This window comes from Clarias gariepinus, chromosome 4, assembly GCF_024256425.1.
Source record: "Clarias gariepinus isolate MV-2021 ecotype Netherlands chromosome 4, CGAR_prim_01v2, whole genome shotgun sequence".
Classification (NCBI taxonomy): Eukaryota; Metazoa; Chordata; class Actinopteri; order Siluriformes; family Clariidae; genus Clarias; species Clarias gariepinus.
In genome coordinates this window covers 39,183,437-39,201,842 of record NC_071103.1, presented here as the reverse complement: position 1 = coordinate 39,201,842, position 18,406 = coordinate 39,183,437, and the positions used below count along the sequence as shown (strand labels likewise).

At 39.9% G+C, this 18,406-nt stretch overlaps 1 protein-coding gene across 2 annotated transcripts in view; it reads right to left on the bottom strand.

Moving 5' to 3' along the window:
* The window catches only part of olfm3a (olfactomedin 3a), a 55,369-nt gene that overhangs the window by 25,462 nt on the left and 11,501 nt on the right, over positions 1–18,406 (bottom strand). The window contains exon 2 of one of the 2 annotated variants that reach the window (XM_053495437.1): positions 9,201–9,288. The exons of the other annotated variant lie outside the window; for it this stretch is intronic. The gene's annotated coding sequence lies outside the window, so the exon portion shown is untranslated. The remainder of the gene's footprint in view (positions 1–9,200; positions 9,289–18,406) is intronic. 2 annotated transcript variants of the gene reach the window in all.

The following is an 18,406-nucleotide window of genomic DNA, read 5'->3' as shown; positions in this document are numbered from 1 at the left end:
TTCCCGATCCTTATCAAGCACCCGCTGCCCTCTAGAACACGTTCAAGGACAGTGCACACCCAGATTTACAATCTGATGACCTATCCCACTGTCCCATCAGTTTTTTGTCACAATTTTCTCCAGTTGATTTGCACTCCTACAAAATCGCGGACGCTTGTGATTTGTGAACAGTCCTGTTGTCTGAGTGCTCTCTGGGAGGAAACTATCACTTGTTATGGTAAGACTAAGTGTTTTGGTTTGTAGTACGCAGTCTAAAATACTGTACACACATTAAATATGCATTGTGCAAAACATGAAATATTTATTATATGAATATTTGTTGCGTAACTTGTAAATATAAAGGCATTTCCGACTAAAAAATGTGAAGTGTGATTGTGCTAAGACTTGAGTCAGAGTCAACCATGTGAGAGATGACGGCTAAACTCGAACTTTGCCTCCACAAAGGATCAAGTTCAAAATAAATCAAATGATTAGTTTGAATAAAAATGCATTTTTTTTGTTTTAAATAAAATTATGATTATGAGCACAGCTATATAGGTGTGTATTAAGTGTAATATGAGAATAAATTTCAAAGTTCCATTGAGAATGTAAAATTATGGAATTGTGAATCTTATATACACTAATCAGCCAAAACATTACAGCATAAAAACATTAAGCACGGTATTGTGTAGGTTCCCCTTTGAGCTACCACGGCAGCTCTGGTCCCTTGGTTGATAACTCTACACACTCTTTGGGAGGGCGCTGTTGTGTCTGGCACAAGGACATGAGCAGTGGATGCTTTAAGTGTTGTGGGTTTGCTAAGCCTCATATACTGCAGACTGTGGTGCACTGGGGGTTCTGGTGCCATTAGAGCCTGCTCGTCAAAATGCCAGTTCTGGATCAGGTGTGTTGTTACATGCAAGAGCTGTAATCTGCTGCCTTCATCATCATCATTATTATTATTATTATTAATTGTCAAATTTTCAGATTTTCTCAAATTGATGGACATCTTACTCCCTCTCTATAGCACTTACTATGTAAAGGGTTGCAGAAGGCCAGAAGCCCTGATTCAGGGGACCACAGGCCAAAGAAAGAAATCAAACTCTCAACCCTAGAGGGGCGGGGCCACAGTGCAAACCACTATGCTGATTATATAAAATTAGATTCACCTTCTTATTCTTACATTTAAGACTGAACACTTTCATGCTTACTCAGCTTTGATCTAATAAACATCTACTGTAGCTATACCACTTTGCCAACACCTCTGCAGTATGTAGCATGTGGAAATACTTGGTCCTGGGCTTCGATGAGGTAATCCAATCCCTAGCAGTTCCTACTATATATATATACACGTTACAGAAAGTGCTGTATGCACATTATGTAGAAGTTAAATTTAAAGGGAAAAAAATGCACTCATCAATGATAAACTTTCTACTCCTCATTTTAATCATGTGTAGCTTTGTACACTGCTCACACAATGCTGCCTTGAGGGTCGAGGTGAAGCAGAACAGAGCAAACCTTTTTGCCGTTTACACAAGCAACAAACAACACAGTAAACGTTAGCAGATGCAGTGTGGAAGATCACTACCAGAGAAATTCTCAAACTAACCCCCATGTTTAAATCAAGCAAGCAAACAAGGTACAAAGACGAGCATTGATTATCTGTGTCTGAGTTGTGCATTCAATGATAGACTGAGAGTTTAGATTTTCTGAAGTTTATACTGTACATAAGATAAAGCAGCAAATCCAAGGCCTTGGCTTGAATGATTCCTCTGATCAATCCCTTAGCACATGTACTCCAGCGTTACTTTTTTTACTTGCTGCTTCCCTTTACTTGGCTGATGCCCTTAACATTACGTTAAATGTGAACGGAAAAATGACAATGACAATGATTAGGAATAATAATCTGGATGATTATGCAGGAGTGGGAATGGCAGCAAGATCATTTTGATGACATATCAGACATCAGTGTTAAGCAGTTAAAGGGAAATCCTCATCTCTATACACTCTGTCTTATGTTAAATTGATCGAGCCTAAAGATTTCTTACCCCAGATGTTGACTAATGCATAGCATCTGTAATTAAACTGTTCCAAACGGAAAAAAATTACTGAGTCCAAGATTTGTTTTGTCCTTTATTTTCCTTATATGGTCTATACTTCCTGTTTCCATTACTCTGTTGCTATGGTTGTTAATTATCCCTGCCTTTAGCTTGGAACCTCTGAATAGTCTGTCTTTTTAAAGCCTGTAAAAGCACAAAGCTTTGTCTCATTCATAATGTAAGTCTTGTAGAGGTGTTAACCTCCTGATCTGTCTGTATAAAGGTGATTAATTATGAATTACTCACCTCCGTTCTTCCCTCCTGTGGTTCGACCCTGACGGGTGAATTGACAACTATTTTTCAATTAACTTTAATATGTTTCATGTTTGCACATGTGTAACGCTCTCTCTCTCTCTCTCTCTCTGGTGCATGTTGGGAGTTAATAATGTAGGTAAGAGTGATGTGTGGAGTGTGATTCTCAGAGCTCTGGATCTTTATCTGAAGCAAAATCACTAAAGTGTGCTCCTTAGCTCAACAGAAAGTAAATGTGGATATCAGATTCATTCATCACAATGTAAAGCTGTTACACATGTTGCAGGGATGGTGTGTTACATAGGTGCAGTGTGAAGTGAGCACCAAGACCTAGCAGTGCTGGAGCAAAAGACAGCAAAGAGCAGTCAGACATGGATCGACCCACTGCGGGGGATAATGTACTGAACAATTTTGAACAGACAGGTAAAAAGCAAGGAATTAAAATATATGTTAGATGTGCAGACATCTGCAGAGAAAGGTGCAGCGATGAAGAGTCTTTTTTTATTTATTTCCTTTTTTGTAGAGGTAATGGCATGGAGCAGTAGGGGGGCATTGAGCACTGGGAATTCAGACGGCATGGAGAGATAAATTGCACAAAGGTGAATTGGTTGAGGTTAGAGATCCACCCCCCCGACACTGACAAAATCATATCGTCTGTTGTAAAGATATAATGGACAGCAAATTATGATTAACGTATAACCACCATTATAATCATCACTTTACCTGGTCCATTGCTACCCCATGTTCAGTGCCAAGTGTTTTATTCCACAAGTGGCAGGAAACCTTTCCTTATCCTGTTTCTCTTTGAATTTACAACTATTCAGTAAGATTTTTGTAGCATTTCCAGACATTATTAGAATAAGTCTTCTTATTAGTACAGAACAGGACGAAATTTGGAAGTCTAGTGAATGACTAATACAGTATATATCAGGTGTTGAGACAAGGCACTGTCGCTTTGCACCTCCAGGGTTTGGGATTTAATTCCTGGCCAGGTTCGATTCCCGCCTCTGTCTGCATGAAGTTTTCATATTCTGCCATGCTTGGAGGGTTTCCTCCACGTACTCCAGTTTCCTTCCACAAGCCAAAGACATACATATCAGGCTAAGTGCCTGTGTTGTGTGGGTGTATATACAGTATGTGTGTGTGCCCAGCGATGGACTGGCACCCTGTCTGGAGTGTGCTCTTCCTCATGCTCTAGGTTTCCTGTGATAGGCTCCAAGCCCACTGCAACCCTGTATATACCGTAGGATAATGCGGTACAGACAAGGAAGTGAGACAAGCAGAAGTTACAGACTAAGAAGTGTGTGAGGAAATTTTTATACGCTTTTTCTTTAATACGCATTTTTATTCTTGCTGGTGAGTAATTTATACGCTTAAAATTCCCATTTCAGACAAGAAAATACATCCATATGGACTCCAATTTTGCCAGAACACAGAGATTAAGAATAGAAGCTTGGATACTGTATGTGAGCTGATTGTGTCTACTGTTAGTTAGGAATTTTACATGAGTGGACAGCTTTACTCAAGAGTGCAGTTTTTAGCGCATTCTGCTTGTTATGAGCCGAAGCCATGTATTAAATGGTAAATGCTGTTGGAGATGGTATAACCGAGCCGGTTAGTTTGTAAATGCATGTGTCTTTCAATTGAATCAGCGAATTCATTGCTTTTGTCTCAGGGAGACATTAAGACAAATCGCCTTCATGGTCGCTGCCGAGATTGTGTAACCGAAAAAAGCGAGATACCATTAAAAGAACCCATTTTCATTCTTCTTTCTTTTTGTTCATCTAAAGAAGAAGTTAAGAATAGGCTCTTTAAATATCAGTGGTGGCAGGGACAGAAATAAAAGAACCGTAGTTAGAGAACTAGTTAAACAAAGAAAAAAAAAAAAACATTGATGTAATTTTCTTACCAGAGAATTATAGTGATCAAGCTAATGGGACAAATGTAGTGGGAAGTGAAACTTTCTCCCAGTCACAGGTCTAACATCAGTGCTGAGGTGGTAACACATTTCAGAAGACCATTGATGTGGTGGTGAAATTGTGAGGTGAAATTAACACACAAGTAACAAAGCTAAAGCAGGGCATGGTTGTGATCTTGGAGGTGGAAAAAATAAGGATAGAGCTTTTTTTAAATAAATGTTTACACCCTTTTATAACAGAGGGACAACCTATGTTAAATGTTTTGGAGATAAAGTCAGAGAGGCCAGATTGAGGTGGTTTGGACATGTTCGGAGGGGAGATTGTGAATATATTGATAGAAGGATGCTGAGGTTGGAACTGCCAGGCAGGAGGTCTAGTGGAAGACCAAAGAGGAGATTTATGAATGTAGTGAGAGAGGACATGAAGTTGGTGTGAGAGAAGAGGATGCAGAGGATGGGGTTAGATGGAGGCAGATGATTTCCTGTGGCGACCCCTGAAAGGGATTAACCGAAAGATAAAGAAGACCCTTAATAGTGGCAGTAAAAAAAAATAACAGTAGCTCTTTTAGAAAATAAAGCTAAAACCGAGTGGTACCTACTCCTCCCTGATAATGCCTGGAGACTGGAACTATGCTACAAAAATCACTTTTCAAATGTGGAGGAACCACACCTGTGGCATATGAAATTAGGTAATTAAGTAACAACAACAAGTCAGTTGTTATTTTAAGACATGAAGGTCAGCTGTTCTGGAACAGGTCTTGTTAGAACATTATTGTGTTGAGTGCATTTGCAAAACCCATCAAGCTCCATGATGAAACTGTCTCTCATGAAGACCTTCCCAGGAAAGCAAGACCAAAACTTAGTTCTGCTGCAGAGGAGAAGTTCATTTACAGTAGAGTCACCAGCCTCAGAAATCACCAATTACCAACCAGCACCTCAGATTAGAGCCGATATAAAGCTATAAGATACATCTTTATATTAACTGTTCAAAGGAGATTATTGTGTATTTTGGATAAATGCCTTCAGTATTGTTTCACAGTGTAAAAAGAAATAAACATAGAGAAAGACCATGAAGTCAGAAAGAGCATCTAAAGTTTTGACTGGCTTTATGGGTTACAGTTAATGATGTCTGATCAAGTCTACTCCTTTATTTTAGAGCAGTAAAAAAAAGAACAACCTTAGACATATTGAGACTCATATTATGGAGTCCTTTACATTAAGCTAAAATCCAAAGGTTTTTAAATTAAGGTTCTAAAATTTTCTGGAAGCTGAAGGTAAAGCAACCGCATGCTCCCTCTACCAAAACTCTCCTTCTCTGTAGCAGCTACCTCTATATCCTGTATGAAAGCTCTCTCTCTCAAGAGCCCTATAGTGCCCTGTAGGATTACTACAGCCACTCTAGATGCAGTGCCGGTCCCAAGCCCGGATAAAATGGGAGGGTTGCCGGGAGCAGCCGAAAGACCAACAACAACAACTCTAGTCATACAGAAGTATAGGAAAATAATCTACAAGTAACTTTGGACAAGTTACACCCCCCACCCTCTTAGGATCAGAGTTAAGTGCAATTTGATAATTAACTGGCCCCAATTTTTTTTATAACCCTGCCTGGGCCTTTCCACCTAGGGGATAGTTTAGCCATATACCCACCGTCAGCTCTGGATAAGGTGCGAGATCGCACCCAAACTATGTTTGCAACAGAGAACTCGATCTTCTTTCTCCGTCGATTATAGTACTTTTTTTTGTCCTGCATGTGATCTCACCACATTGGCTCTTACCAAGTCTAACAATTTATACTGCCAGTCTACAGCATCATAGCTAGGTTGGTCGGGGTCAGGAGGACTTTGCAGTGCTCTCTCCAATGGTCCTATGAGCTCTCGTGCCATGCGAAATTTAGTGCAAAACGAAAATCACAAATCCATTGGTCCCATGAATGATGATTCTCCTGCATGTAGGAGGCAATTATATTCTTGAGATTACGGTTAACTCGTTCAATTAGGTTGGTTTGTAAGTGATATGTGGTGGTTAGTTTTTGGATTACATTCCATTGCTTGCAGACAAGTTTAAGAAGGTTGGAAGTAGACCGAGTTCCTCAGCCCAGCGTGTGAAGATCCCCTCTACTAGGATCTTTGCAATTGTTGGTGCTTTTGCAAAGCAAAGTGGAAATAACTTTAACCATTTGAAAAATTAGTCCACAATGACTGTCAGATACTCATGCTGTTTGGTAAAAGGTCCCCAGCATATATCCGGGCTCAACAATAGTAGTGTTCTGCAATAGACCAGCAGGCTTAGAGGTGGTAGGTTTGTGTTGCTGACATGCCAAACACCCTCTACAATATCTCCATACATCCTTCCTTATCTCAGGCCAGAAAGAGAAATCCAACAATCTTATTAAAGTTTTAAAACTTCCAAGGTGACCGCTCAATGAATTGTCGTGTGCATATCTTAAAACAAGTCTTTAAACACAGCAGGAACAACAACAACTTACAGCTTCTGACTTTTCTTACCATCAGTAACACTTCTGAACAACACATCATTTTCCTCAATAAAATGTGTTCTCAAAGGGTCATCTTTGTTTTGTTGTTTGCTCTTCACTTTCTGTTCCTGGATGTGCTAGTGCAAGCTGAGACAAATCCACTGGAAGATCATTGGTGATGGTGGATGAGTGAATCGCTGTGGTCACCATAATTAAGTTTTTTCTCTAATTGGTGTTTTCTTGACAGGGCATCTGGTACAATATTCCATTGACCTTTTTCTGTAACGAACAACAAAATTAAACCCTTGCAATCGAATTGTCCATCTCTCTAATCTTGAGGAAGGTTTTTAATAAATTAAATGCCCTTGTAAATGCTGCATAGTCAGTTAAAACTTCAAAACATCTTCCTTCCAAATAGTGCCTCCATCCTTCCATGGCCCATACCACAGCTGAACACTCCTTTTCTGAAGCTGTGTAAGTTTGTTCGGCTCCTTTCAACAGACGGTATGCAAAGGCTATGACACGTTTTTGACCAATAATTTAACTCTTGTGTCAATACTAAACTGGTGTCACTCACATCTGTTTGAACTTTTAAAGCCAATGTGAAACGTGGTACTGCTAAAATTAGAGCTTTGGTAAGATCCTCATTGATCTTCCCAAATCCTCTCTGACAGTCCTCTGCTCAGCTCCATTTTCTATCTTTTTCTTTAAGGCATGTAAAGGGGTGGCTTTGGAAAAGAAGTCTTTAATGAAGCGGTGATACCAACCATCCATCACAGGAAATCTCTGGACTTCTTTAACTGAAGTTGGAACAGGGCAATGTCCCACAGCATTTACCTTTTCAGGGTCAGTTTTAACGCCTTCAGTAGATACAATGTGTCCTAGAAATGTCAAAGAAGGTTGGATGAAGTTGCACTTTTTTAAGCCAAGAGAGAATCCAGCATCATGCAAACAAGTGAAGACTTCTCGCAAGTGGCTCAAATGAGTGGAAATGTCTGGTGAATAAACCACAATATCGTCAATCCACGCCATGCAGAACTTTTTGCAGAGTTTTATGCTTCCTCAGAACATGTTCCATCAGACGCTGGAAAGATGCTGCAGCATTTCTGAACCCGAAGAGTAGACATAAAAATTCATATAGCCCTGATGAGGTGACAAAAGCAGTTTTTTCCAACACTTGTTAAGTCCATCTCCAGTTGCCAGTAGCCAGATTTTAGTGTTGAATGCTAAAAATCTTGGCTCCCTGCATGACTTCTAAAATGTCCACAATTTAAGGCATGGGGTAAGCATCTAAATGCATTTTGGTATTTAGGCCACGATAGTCAATACACATTCTGGAATGCTGTCTTTCTTCTCAACTATAACAACAGGCGATGCCCATAGGGAAATGGATGTACAAATGGTCTGCTTTTCCAACAACTCCTTGACTTGTCCTTCTATAAACTCATTCTTAGTAGTTGACACATGATATGGCTTTTTCCTTACTGGATGTTCATCCGTAGTGATGATCTTGTGTTTCACCAGTGAGGTATGGTCTAAATTCTGAGTGCATACCTTGGGCCACTCTAGCATTAGACTTTGCAGCTGTGCTTTTACATCTAGAGGTAGTGCAAGAAAAAGTGATTACTGGGTTGTGCTATATGGAAGTTAAAATGAATGGTTGGGGCTTTGTCTGCATCTGGAAAATAGAATTGGGCAGAATTAAAATCTATTACCATTCATTATACTTTTTAAAAAATCCAGTCCCAAAATAAAGATGTTGATCTGGCAGTACCGGTTGAGTACGTAGAACTGAACTTCAAATGCCTTTCCTTGAACACTTTTCCCTCACTTGACAAACAGCTTTTTGTCGATGTCCATTGGTGAGCATGAAAGTCTATGTACTGGGAGGCAAACATTTAGCTTGAGAGTTCAACATCTTCCCTACCTTTTTTTTTGTATCAAAGAGTAAGTGCTCCCGGCGTCAACCACTGCGTTGATAAATTTATGGTTAGCGATAACGAATCTTTGAAGTGAACTAAAATTTTCAAATCGGTTTACCATCATAAGGTTAAGTTTTCAGGTCAGGTTTTTCAGAAATTACTCTTTTCTTCTGATTTTCACCACTTACTTGTGTCCAGTACTTATTGCTCTCTACCCAATCTTTCTCTACTTGTGTCGCCAAACGAACATTATCCACAGTTTTAGACGTGCCTCTGAGAAGTGATGCTAAGCATGGGTTGCAGTTCCTAAGAATAGCCATCACCATCTCGCCTTCAGTCATTCCAGGTTTGCTTCAAGGCAAATGGCTCTATAATTAAAAGCAAAGTCTCTTTCATTTCAATTTGCTTCAATCAATGACAGTTTTTCCCCATGTCATCCATCTTGCTTTGAGTCCACTCCTTTTATCATCAGTTTCTCTTTGAAACATATAAAATACTTTTTCTTTAAGAGAATTTAGCATTAACGTGATTTGCGTCTCATTAACTAGCTCACTTACTTTGATGTTCAAGGTTGGCTAGATGCTCTTCAATGCTGGTGGGACGTGACTGGTTGCCATCAACTCCATACATGCGGTGACTATCGTCCTTAAAAACAAAAGATGGTGGAGGTGGTAGGTCCTCAGTAACAATTGCTTCTTCTTTTTCATCATCTGAATCAATGAAAAGTTCATTAAAGTCAATAATTTTGTGAACAGGATCTAGTTCTTTTTTCTGAGTGAAAGCTTTAGAAGAAAAATCCTGATCAGGTGCATCATGATTATCACCCTCCATTTTTATGGGCTTTTACCAAAGGCTAGGTATAACCTTTTAAAGATCAAAGATTCACCTAAAATACTTTTTTAGCTTTGCTAATTTTCTGATTGTCCCTGTTCAGGCGCCATCTGTAACACTTCCCATGTGACCAGAGTAATTTCTTTGTGTTTAAAGAAACAACCACCGAGCTGATTCTGTGTTTTTCTTTAATGCTCAAATTTAACTTAAACCCTCTTATTAAACTAACAGAAACTTCAAAAACTTAAAGCAATTGGCTTCGGAAACAGAAAAAGATAGGATAAAGAACAGGTTAGTGTCTTTGGAGTAGTAAAAAAAAAAAAAAAAGTTGCAAACTTTGCAGGTTAAGTCCAGTGTGTGGAAAAACATTGAGTACGCTAAAAATCAGGTGAGTTTGGGGAACGATCCAACTTCATCTTTTCTCTTTTTTAGGTCAGCATACAAAGTCCTTTTGTGCATGAATGGCTAGCTGTTATGAACACTCTTCTTTCTTTTAGAGCAGTGAACCTCAGACATATTAGACATTAAGGAGTCTTTAGATTGAGCTAAAATCAAAAGGTTTCCCACTCAGGGCTCTGAGATTTTCTGGAAGCTAAAGGAAAAGCACCCACATGCTCCCTCTACCAAACTAAATCTTTCTCCTTCTCTGTAGCAGCTACCTCTATATCCTGTATGAAAGCTCTCGCAAGCACCCTCTAGTGCCCTGTAGGATTACTACAATCACTCTAGTCATACGGAAGTATAGCAAAATAAACTACAAGTAACTTTGGACAAGTTACAACTTCAAGTACATATTACAACCATTATTATTATTATTATTATTATTTTACGATTAGTAGGTTTCTTTGTGGGGGTTCCATTTGAGGGACACGGGTTAAAGTATTTTTTCGGAAATACACAGCACCCATAATATATGAAAGGGTGCATTTTAAAAGTAGCTGAAGAAGCTCTAATGATATATCACATCTCCAACATTGAGGACATGGCATGCCTGCCCTCACTGCCTTTTTCTTCAACTACCACAGCTAACTAAACACAAAAAAACAGAAGCTTTTTAACTGACCACCAGGTGGCACTGTAACAGCAATGGCAGCTAATGATAAGAGCAGCTACAAACTTCACATAGACCTTTACAGTGCTGAGGCCTGCAACCCATCCTGCAGTGAGAAGCTACACAGACACACACCCACACACTCTTAGGGACTTTTAGGAGTGGACGTGTCTATTCTCTGTAATGGCATGTTTGGTCGCATCATCTGGGTTAAACATGTCATATTTGTGCGAACGCTCACTTGTTTCAAACAATAGATGCGATTTAGTAAAAAAAGTTAGTCGGCTTGTTGAGGTCCAAAGGAAGGAAAAACGCTAGATCCTTTTGGCTGTTATAGCATTGCTATGAAATCCCTGCGCTACCAAGTGACATCAGAGCCCTACGCATATGCAGAGGCAACACAGACCCATAAATTTCAATCTGTTCGTTATTGTTCAAGTCACTTGACCACATATCTGATCTAGAATCACATATGGAAGGGAAGCAGATCAGATCTGAAAAAAAAATATATATATTCAATTGTATTTATTTATCTAGTGCTTTTTAACAATGGCCATTGTCTCAAAGAAGAGGTCAGGTTCGTGCATTCAGGCAGTCATAAAGAAATTATATCTGGATCACATTGGGGTAAAAAATCTGATTTGATTGACTTCAGAATGGTAATGTGAACTTAGTCTATGGGTAAAGAGCGTCTGTCCTGTGCTAGTGAGAAATCTATGGACCACCTGTTTGTATGCTGCAGAAGATGAGCAGATGGTTCTCATTGCTGGGAGCCTGGTGCAGAGGGATGGGAGTCACATAGTTAGAACACCTGTATGTATACTGTGTTGGACAAAGTATGTTTCAAAGCAGAAATCTTTTTTTATTACATTTTTATCCAAGCTAGCACTCTAGCTTAAGGGGAAAAACAAAATGCATGTGTGGTGGCACTCAGGATGCTGACAAAATGCTGACTGTATTATTAAAAGTCAGACTCAAAAGCGCATGTGGTTTTTTAAAATGACTCAAAGGTTGCCAGAATTCTGTCAGGTTTGGGCACAGGGGAGGTTGAAAGGAAAAAAGGGAAACAAAAGAAATGACTGAATGCATATTATTTTATCTATCCATCTTTGGCTTCTAACGCGCATTTTGGAATGACGTTTAGATATTTTTGGGGGCTGTGTAAAAGTAAGAATTCTCTATCTCTGCTTTCTCTCCGTTTCTCATTTTCTCTCTTTGTCTCTAGCTCCATCTTTCTCTTTCTCTCTGTCTCTCCCACCCCCTGGTTCTTTCTCTTTCTCTTCTGTACTCCAGCCTTGAAGCAAGTAACGCACTCTTTTATCCAAGTCATATCCAGAGCATCCTTGCTATAAAAGCAGCAGTGAAGCAGGCATCCGATTCCCTGGTGACAGGCACCGGGTAAAAGACAGATGAACACCAACTTTCACTTTGCCTCAAATTCCCGCAGCCCTAATTTAACAGGAAATGTGTTTTGGTGTTGAGCGTGAGACTCGGGGGTGGGAGGTCTTTCTCAGATCACAGAGAGAGAAAGAAAAAGAAGGTGCTTGCCACATTGCTCTTTATATGCCCACTCTCTCTCTCTCTCTCTCTTTCTCTCTCTATTCCTCCTCCCACAGTGCACCTGATCGCTTTCCCCTTGGCTTTGATCTATAATTCGGAGGTGGAGTTGAGATTCGAAGCACATCACAGTATAGAACAAAAGCAAACGGTTCAGGTGGCTCCATGATTACCCCAGTGGAAAGATAGATAGACAGAGAGAGTGAAAGAGAGAGAAGGAGAGAGAGAGAGAGAAAGGAATGGGAAATTGGAGTGGTGTTAGCTCCTGTGGATGTGCCTTATAGGATGAACACACTCAGAGTTCATCATCTGTCTATCCATCAACACTTTCCTCCAACTGAAACCACACACATACACTTCTCCACACTCAATATTCTCCTGTCATTCGCAATTGGCCCTGGTGCATCACTCTCTCCTCATCTATCTTTCTCCTCATCTATCTGTCTATTACCCTCTCTGTTACCTTCTCCTTCTGCTGGAGAACAAGCCTTCTATCTGTCATGGACACACACACATGGTATGGCTTGTCCTTAGGAATCTTCTGATAACTGACATTCAACTTTGAAACCACAAGATGCTGTAGCAGAAGGTAAAGTCTCCTCGTGTCCACAGTGAGGTCCTGATTCAGAGACCCCTCTCTACACGATGCAGTTATGCATCAAGAACTCAATATAACACATGGATTCCTTCATTTCTTTAATACATACTGACATATGACAGCTTAGATTAACAATGCATACATGACACGCACTCACTATCTCTTAAGCTGTAGAATGCTGACGTTGAAAGCTTGGGATGGTGGCTGGGGTTTGGGCATTGGGCATCAAATTTGGGCCTTCCTACCCCTACTACTGCTACTACTACCACCTGCTACTTACTGTATAAGGAACGTGAACTGTTTCTTCTCGTTGTTTCATTTCATTTGGTAAAATGACAATAAAAACCTACTTGAACTTAAACTAGGGTTCAAATCAACCCAGGAATTATAATAAAATTTCCGGCGAATGAGGGCGTAAAAGTGATTGGCCTTTACAGAAGACTTCAAGCACAGTAGGGTGATAAGACTCTTATCCGCAGTAAAACATCTGAAAGGTGCAAACTTTTCACACAATCATTTACTAACACCACTTGTACATTACAGGAACCTCTGGAGCTGGGAGTTGTTGTCACTTCCACCGTACAGTCCTGACCTGGCTCCTAGCCATTTCCACATGTTTAAAGGAGTTCCTTAGAGGCCGGCGTTTCAGACATGAAGCATGCAGTGCGATCATGGCTATGCAAACTTTCTTCCTTGATGGGATCCAAGCACTAGTAAAAACGCTAAGTGCATTAGGGTTGCAGAGGGTTTTTACTTTCAGAATTGTGCACAATCACAATCCCGGTTTGACTTGAACACCCCTTGTAGTAGTAGTAATAGTTCAGTAATAGTAGTAGTGCAGGTTATCATAAGGATGAACCCGTTGTACACTGTCTTGTAATGGAAAGGAACGACCTTCTGATGCTAAATGATTTCAGTAAACATGAGCAGAATGACGGAGCTGCTCGACCCACTCATTCATCACACCATTTCATTTAGAGACGGAGAGAGAAAAAAATGAAAGGTTGTGTGGGCTGGCAGAACAGACACGACTGCATCCTGACCGATGATCACGCCTTTTAAACCGGTTAACATTCTGTCTCTGGGGACGGACTCCATGTCTCTTTGTTGAGTTTCCTTTAGTGGTTCGTAGCTCTTCCTAAACATCACCATTTATCATCATGGGCCAGTCGTTTTTAATACAGTTACCGCCGCCCGTGCTTTCTGCTCTAACTGCATGAAGACGGACATTAATGACGCCGTGACAAATGGGATGACGAACAGTAAGTTAAAGCCCAGCGAGACATCTGTGCAGCAGTCTCTCTGTGTGTGTGTGTGTGTGTGTGTGTGAGATGCATTTCTCCACACATCTTCATGTTTCATATGTCTCCAGCAAAAAGAGGTAGAGAGAAGAAATATATAGACGGAGACAGTATCACGTCCTAATTCTTTATCTCCAGTAATATTTTGCTGCGTCCTGCTGCTCATCAATTTCTCCCCCAAACAAAAGCTATTAAAAGGTTGTAGACCTGCAGCTTTTATTACTTACTCTGTTTATTCTCCATCACTCATGTGCTCTCTCTCTCTTCCACTCTTTCTTGCCAGGGTGTTTCAGCATTCACTACACAGTGTGTAATGTATTATCTGTCCAAACAAGTCCATGTAGAACAAGTGCAAATTGAGAGTGTGAACGAGTACGCTAACAAATCCGCACACTTGTACAGGAAACTGATTTACAAGCATTTATGGAACCAGTTCTAATGACCAACCAACATGCGTAAAATGTCTGATAACATGACTTGCTAGTGGTTGATATTTGAGTGGCAGTAGGAATCGTGTCCAATCTGTAGACCACAATCATTTTTCAGTTACTCCAGTTTAATTAGTTTTTGTTTTGTTTTTTTTCTGGAACGGAGCATCACCAGGAGTGTGCTGGCTTAGAGGGAACGCACAATGCAGGTAGGGGGACTGAGGACCTTAATGGCTGGAGGTTTCTTCTATTTTACTGCAATTCCAGTTAAAGACGGGACAAGTGAAAATGATTCATCATGCTCGCAGAACCATATTTTTTTACAATTTAGGTCCTGGAATGCACTCATGCTTCATACAGTAGATGTGATCCTCTGGTGATTCAGTACATTCAGGTGGTCACCTGACTTCATTTTATTGCCCCATAACGTTACTGAGTCTAGACCTGAGTAACTGTTCAACCCCAGATCATAACACTGTCTCCAGAGGCTTGTACAGTGGACACTATGCATGATGGGAGCATCGCTTCATGTCCTTCCCTTCTCACCCTGACACGCCCATCACTCTGGAATAGGACCAGTCTGGACTCATTTAATCGCATGACCCTTTTTCCATCGTCTTTATGCTGCCTTTCTGATGAGTCTCACAAGTGGTTTTCTTATGGACACAGCTGTTTAGTCCCAAACCTGTGAGTTCTCATCACATTTCGTGTCTATGTGTGTGTGTGTGTATATGGAAGTGCTCTTACTTTCAGTATTAAACATTGCCCTGGTGTTTACTGTTTTTTTTTTTTTTTTTTTACCATGCAACTTCACCAAGTGTGAAGTAATCTTCATTCATGATTGGTTTTTTCTGACCACTTTTCTTCCACAGAGTTGATGGTTCAGCACCATCCGTCCGGGTGTTAATAATGTGTTCTAAACTCAGTTCCGGTCATTTTAAATCTCCTTAGTTGCTTTCTTTGCTTGATGCAGCCCAATAAATTGACCCTTATCAATTAGCGATTATTTTTATTATTATTATTTTTTGGCCAGGCAGTGTGTAATGAGTAAAATCAAACAAGTAAATAAATATGAGTATGAAACCTGTTTCTAGCGTTATTCCTGCCATTATTCATAGTCTACAGACATTTACACAGCCACGTTTATTAAACTGACTTCTTATCTACCTTTTGCAGAAAGCCCAGGCAAGGTTAGAAAGTTAATTAAAACCACGACTGTTTTTAGGAAACTTTTAAAAAGTATAGGTGTAGAGTTTATTAACAAAAAAACGTTTAATCACAACAGTTTTTTTATCCGTTTCTTTTTCTGAAGTGAGTCAGAGCATTATATGTGCATGTTCTCCCCGCACCACTACCTACAGTACATGCATTACGTTCATAAGATTTCTACAAGGTTACTCTTTGAATACAGGTTATTTTATATGTTGTTTTTCACATTTTAATATTCTGCTGCCAGTGGTAATCATCAGTTTCAGGGTCGTTTTATACAAAAGCAAATAAACAAAAATAAATTACCACAACGAGGGCACGGTGGCTTAGTGATTAGCACTGTCACATCGCACCTCCACCTCCAGGATCCGGGTTCCTGTGTGCCTGGAGTTTGCATGTTCTCCCTGTGCTTGGTGGGTTTCCTCTGGGTTCTCCAGTTTCCTCCCACAGACCAAAGACATGCAGATTAGGTTAACTGGCGTTCCCAAATCTGATAAATACTGTATATTACATTCGTACGTGGACTTAAAAACTGCAGTAATGATCAAGGAGAAGAAGCATGAGAAGGAGCATGCCACTGCGGATAGTTCATCTTATGCTTGGAAGAATTTGAGCGCGGGTGTGGATAAATTTGCTGCTGATACCTCCTTCATGTCTGACCTACTGTAGGAACTAAGAATTTGCCCTCAAAGGACAGCAACGCGTGAGAGACCATTTTTGGCAATGTGGCGGGTTCGGAACTGGATGAGAACAACAACAACGGGACAGGAGAGTTTTTCATTGCTTTTAAGTCTCTATATTGAGAGCAATATAATTAAGTTGATTAAATATAAGCAGGTTGTGGATAATTATGATGCAACTACCCCATGCAAGATGCTGCTTTATTAAAGTAAGAGTTATTTTATACAGTATACTCAAGCTGCCAACAAGTCTCGTTTGCATGGGCTGTATTGAACCATGTGAATAAATTGGTAAGCAGTCATAAAAGTTACAGAAATTCTGCTGCTGTTATGTGCCTACAGATAGAGCTGGCAGAAAGAACAGGAGGGACAATAAGCGAGGAGCAATAGCAAGAGAGAGCATGTGGACAATGTTTAAATTAAACTCATGGGACGTTTACCCTCCTCAAATATAACGACATTGCACTGACTATGGCCTCACATCTCCAGGGACGAGAGTTCAAGTTCCGCCTCGGGTCTGTGTGCATGAAGTTTGCATGTTCGTTCTGTGCTTGGTAGGTTCCCTCCGGGTTAGGCTAATTAGCTTTAGGCTAATTGGCATTGGACCGAATTTACCAAAATTCTAAAAATCCTCTCAGATAGCTCTAACTTTGCTTAAAAACTTTTATCTTGGAGTCTTAGTTTAAGAGTGATTTAAGACTAATCTCAGAGCAACTCTGAGCGAGGAACAGACACAAACTGTGTTGACCCTGTTGCTAAGGATGACACATTCTTCTGAAGACTGTAATTTGTTGTCCTAAAAATTTAATTAAATTAAAAAAGATAGTGATGTTTATTTTGATGCACAACAACCGCAAACATACTATCGGGTCGGGTGGGTGATCTTTAAAGAAAATATTGAGGTTTCAGGCGGGCGGGTCCATGACTAACAAATCATATTCAGAGTCAGTCTAATTATTAATTAATGCAGAGAAAAATATACTTTACACTTACACACATACACACACAGACATGGGGGGAATTATTAATAGAGATTTATTTATTCCCCTAAATGTTTTGCATAGCTTCTGTTTACACCGCTGGCATAAAAACTCTTTTATGTTTTTGTCATAGATCTGAATAATTTGTTTGTTCTTTTTTTTATTTACTATATTTATTAGATCCTCCCTCTTCTGACAGAAGGGGGACAAACGGTAAAGTTCTTCCTTTGTCCCTGCTGTCAGTGCGCATCTGTAGCACATTAATCAGTCTAGTGTTAATGAACTACATCATCGTGTGTTGTGCAGGTCGGTGGTGCCAGTGCCAATGAGGTGCCTGGTTTGTGAATATTAGAGAGGTTCAGGTGGGTCAGGTTCGGTCTATTATCGGTCTATTATAATGCATGGCCTGTGCATATCTACAAAATGGTGATAAAATAATAGTGATTATAAGCCTTGAACCAATCTTGAAACAACATGCGTATTTTGCATATTTAACCCAAATCGCTCATATTTACCTTATTTTATTTTATTTTTATTCACCAATATTTTTTGTACTTAATCTATATGGAAGTAACTGGAGAGGAATGGCTCGGCTCTTCACTTTGATTGCCGGCGTGTCCGGGTGCAAGTACTTCATCTTCGTCTCTGCTTAAGAAACTCCTAAGACTCCTAAGTCCTCCTTCTTACTCATACGTTTTGTTTTTTGTTTTTTTACTTTTCAAGAAATTTAAAGCTGTTAAAGCTCAAATCTGATGTTTTTCACATTCACGTCATCCTAGATCATATACTGTACCCATCGATACATAGTCATGCAACCTAAATAAAAAACGGTCAGATTGGAGTTTACAGTTACTCGTTGTCTCTGCTCATGTGTAGGGCAGTGGGGATCAGTAGCATGAGGATTTCTAGCAGAACTAGCAAAACCTGCTAAAACAGCTAAAGTGATAAATCTAACTCTCTATTTCTTCTTCTGAACATCATCTTCTAAAACTGCTCCTCCAGAGCAAAATCCCAAGCATGTTTTTGCTAATAAAAACACACCAATGATTAAAATGAATTAGCAGTCATACAAATATAGCATGTTTTAACCCAAATAACATAAGCAAAGATGTATCGATGTGCCATTTC